Genomic DNA, 4349 nt, shown 5'->3' on the forward strand with positions numbered 1-4349 from the left:
AAGGAAGACAATGTCTGAAATAAATAAAATAATAAGTAAAATATTTTAAAAAGTCAAATAGGAAGCATGAAACACCTTTAAATGTCCATTTGATTTTTTTTTTAATCTTGAAGACCACTCGACGTGGTCTGAATCATTTAAAAGGCATGACTTTGAAGAGATGCATAAGAGTGTTTTCAGGAAGAATTAACTAAGTAGAGGAGACTGTCCTTCACTTTTAGCAGGAAACACACAGGTACAGATGTCTAGGGAAACCTCTTTGCATGTATTCACTGCTTCCTGGTGAGTGCACCCCTCTATCTGTTGCTGCTGCTGCCATTCTCCACTGACTTCAGACTGGGATTCTCTAGTCTTTCAACTGTGACCGAAGACCAGCAACTGCCCAGTGACCTTCCAGGTCTTCAACGTCAAATTGGAAGTACTGAAGCACACAGTTTTACTGACAGATTCACCTGTATTCACAAGACAGACTAATAAGCCCTATCTATGATAACCCCTAAAAAAATTTTTTAGTGGGATCTGTGTGTGTGTGTCTGTGTCTGTGTGTTCAGTTCAATTCTTCTAAAAAGTCATGACAGAAACCACGTCGAAAAATGATTTTTTTTCCTATAGTGCTGGTTCTTTGCCTTTTCCCTGATTTGTTTTGACTCCAGATTAAAATGATCTTTATAAACATATCCATTGGATATCTATTACCTTAAAATCATAATACTCTGGCAAAGAGCTACAAACTAACTTTGGTAAAAGCAAGATATTTTGTATCTTATTTAAGAACAACTATTGAGATTGCTGACTTTCTAAAAATAAACTATAACCTTAAATGTGATCTTAATGAAGATAACTGTTTGTACTTAGAAAGAAAGAGGCATATAGTTAAAACTTTTGTTTTAAAATGAGAAGACAGAAAAGGGATAATATATTGGGAGCCGACTCCTAGCCAAAAGCGGCTATCATCTTTACAGCCATCTCGAGCCATATACCCTGACAAGAGACTTGTTTTCAACAGCCTGCCATAGCTGAGCACACTCTGATAAACATCTTGTTTTTCTTACATATTTTGTTTTGCTATTTAGTGCCGCCAGCTGCAAGGCGCACATGGTCTCCTCACTGCTAGCTAGGTGCATGTGATATCCACGCTGCAAGGCACATGACGTAGTGCCTTCAGCTGTTCTTGTCTACGAGGGCAAGGCATGTAGTAAAGGGTATAAATACCCAGGATTTCCTTCCAATAAATGAGACTTGATCAGACTCCCTGTCTTGTCTCCATTCTTTGAGTCTCTCGTCCCCACTCTCTCTTCCCTGATCCGTGGATTGGAGCAGCAGAACGAGCTGTTACAAAGTGGCCCACCGAACTGAGCCAGCTCAGGTGGCTACAAAGTGGCGCCTCAACATTGGAGCTCCAGTAAGCAGGATACAGTGAAGGACACAGCAGGAATTGAAAGCATGCATCCTCACTCCTGCACTGGAGACCCTGTTGACTGATGCGGACAGGTCGTTACAATAATAAGCCAGGTAAGGTCAGCAGAGCACTCATACCTAATCTCTGAAGGGTAGGTACTAATGCAAGATGCCAGGCATATAAATCTGAGGTAACTTCAACTTACACATCTTACCTTGTCCCCACAAAGTCTTATCTTGTGAAAGAGTAACTGAAAGATAAAAAGAAAATTAAGTAAAACCATCTTGATTTGTGTATAGTTGTCCTTTGTTGCAATACTAAGAGTTGAACTTTCATCATGGAAGTCAATTAACAGAAGAGTGAAGAGACTGATAAGGTAGGGGTTTGGGTGATAATAGTAACAGGTAGTCAAGATAGTATTTCTGGATGAGTTAAAAGCCTACTCAAATGATCAGAGACAGAGGCTATGGAGCATGTCCTAATCCCATTCAATCTTCTAACTCAGAGTTTTGTGCATGAGCAAAAGTAATAAAAAAAAAAATCTTAACCACAAGAATGTGACAACATAAAAGAAGCTTAGTCACCAGGTGAAAAAAATCTGAAATCAATTTAAATAGTGTGAGAACTGGGCCTGGCCTTGCTGTAGCACAGCTAGCGGAGTGTCCCCCCTACCCCCCTTGGGTAGGAGTTGGTGAAGGTGAGACTCATGAGGGAATACAAGGTAGTGGTGTTAGGGAGTGGAAGGGTTGGCAAATCTGCCCTCACTGTGAAGTTTGTCACTGGGACTTTCATAGAGAAATATGACCCCACCATTGAAGATTTCTACCTCAAAGAGATCGAAGTGGACTCTTCCCCATCAGTACTGGAAGTTCTGGACACCACAGGAACCGACCAGTTTGCCTCCATGAGAGATCTGTACATAAAAAACGGCCAAGGATTCATCCTGGTGTATAGTTTGGTTAATCAACAGTAGTTTCAGGATATCAAGCCAATGAGAGATCAGATTGTGCGAGTCAAGAGATACAAGAAAGTTCCACTAATCCTAGTAGGAAACAAAGTGGATCTGGAGCCAGAAACAGAGGTTATGTCTTCCGAAGGCAGAGCTCTGGCTCAAGAATGGGGCTGTCCTTTCATGGAAACATCAGCAAAAAGTAAATCAATGGTGGATGAACTTTTTGCTGAGATCGTCAGGCAAATGAACTATTCATCCCTGCCGGAGAAGCAAAATCAGTGTTGTACAACTTGTGTTGTCCAGTAGAAAAGAAAACCTCAAACACGGCCATACTGAGCAGATAAAAACTCGGAGGAAATTTGCACAGATGCTGCTTTGGAGAACTTTACAACCTGGGTTGCAGAACTGAGCCTTGGTAAACCTGTCTCTATCACAGCATGTTGCCATACATCTAATGAAGTGCATAAGGGCTTTGGCCCTCAAGATCCACGGACCTTAACCGTAAGGCTTCACACGTTTACCATACATTTAAAATCTGTTCTTTATCAATCCGTCCTTTTATAGCTTTTAAGTTCATATTGATGGCTAATATGAAAGGGTTAATTTTAATATGTTAGTTGATTTTATTAATCAGTTTCTCAACTTGTATTTATTACTCAAACTCAGTATTACCTACTCAATGCCTTTTAAAAGAAAGATAGAGAAAAAAATTGAGCCTTAAACAAATTGCGTTTTCTAGCAATTATTTTTCAATTGTGTAAGTTTGACTGTATTTCGTTTTGGGGTTTTTATTTGGTTTTATTTGTGTGCTTTTAATTTGCAGAAGTTAGTAACTGCAGCTCACCTACTGCACCAAAGTTCTCAATTTTAGGAGCCCAGCTTTAGTCACTTGAACATGCTTCTAAATAAAACAAAACCAAAACTATGCTTTTGACCTATAATAATAGTTCAATAACTTTGTCAAGCAAAGCTCTATTATATGCAGTGATGGTTTGTGGACGGGTGTGGCAAGTTGAAATTTGTATTGTGTGTGCTGTTCAAATAAAGTGATATCGACATTCATGTGACTTATTGGTCAGCATGGCCATTAATTAATGAGTACAAAATGATTCAACTTTGATTTCCTTTTTAAAAATCGTGTTGCATTTGATTCCTGATCAGATTCCCTCAAAGCAAGCTCTTGTTCTTAAATTTGGGGTTTGATGATGAGAGTATAAGGGTAGCAGCGAGTGAGACATTTGTTCCTCATTTACAAACTGCTGGAAGTGAATACTTAACTTGAGTTTGCACTTTAAACCCAAATGCTCATTCAGAGTAGCGTTAAGTGGTTGTGGCTCGGCATTACTAGCTCTGTGAAGTTCTAAAGGAATCAAATAATTCATGATGGCTTCAATTGTCTGCAGATTGATTGTTTATACAGTGTTTCTTTCCTATGGATATTATTCTTTCCTTCCTTTCTTTGCCTTCCGTCACCTCTCTCTCTATCACAGTGTTCATTGTAATTGACCTCAGCAGCAAATTTCACTCGGATTCACTTAGGATCACAGGAATCAGGGGAAAGTGATTTTAAAGGTGGTTTCTCCAGCACATTTTAAGAAAAGGAACCAAAAGTTATTTTAGCTTCCTCAATAGATTGCATGTTGCTTATAAGGATAAGAAATGAATTTTCAATGAAATATATGTCTTGTCTTTACTATGGCATTTGTTTAGGAGTTGTTCAAATCACTTCAGTAGGGCTCTGCAAATAAATCCTGTAAGCTATTATCACGATCTACTGTACTGTAAGCTTATCAGTGAACAGTCAAAGCTCTAATAACAAGTATAAACATTGAACAGTTACCTATGAAGATTTGTAAAAGTAAATTTTTTCCAATAGATTTCATTCTTGTCATTTTGTAAGATGACCCTGCAGTCCACCTGTTTGTAACTCTTTTAATAAAGTAGATATCTGTAAAAAAAAAAAAAAAAAACAAACAAAAAAAGTGTGAGAACTCTTGT

The 4349-nt window shown here is 38.5% G+C and overlaps 1 pseudogene; it reads left to right on the top strand.

Annotated features, from left to right (window-relative positions):
• Positions 1 to 2105: 2105 nt before the first annotated feature.
• LOC114616964 lies at positions 2106 to 2657 on the top strand (annotated as a pseudogene).
• The last annotated feature ends 1692 nt before the right edge of the window (positions 2658 to 4349 follow it).

Source organism: Grammomys surdaster, unplaced genomic scaffold (genome assembly GCF_004785775.1).
Source record: "Grammomys surdaster isolate TR1022 unplaced genomic scaffold, NIH_TR_1.0 133, whole genome shotgun sequence".
Lineage (NCBI taxonomy): Eukaryota > Metazoa > Chordata > Mammalia > Rodentia > Muridae > Grammomys > Grammomys surdaster.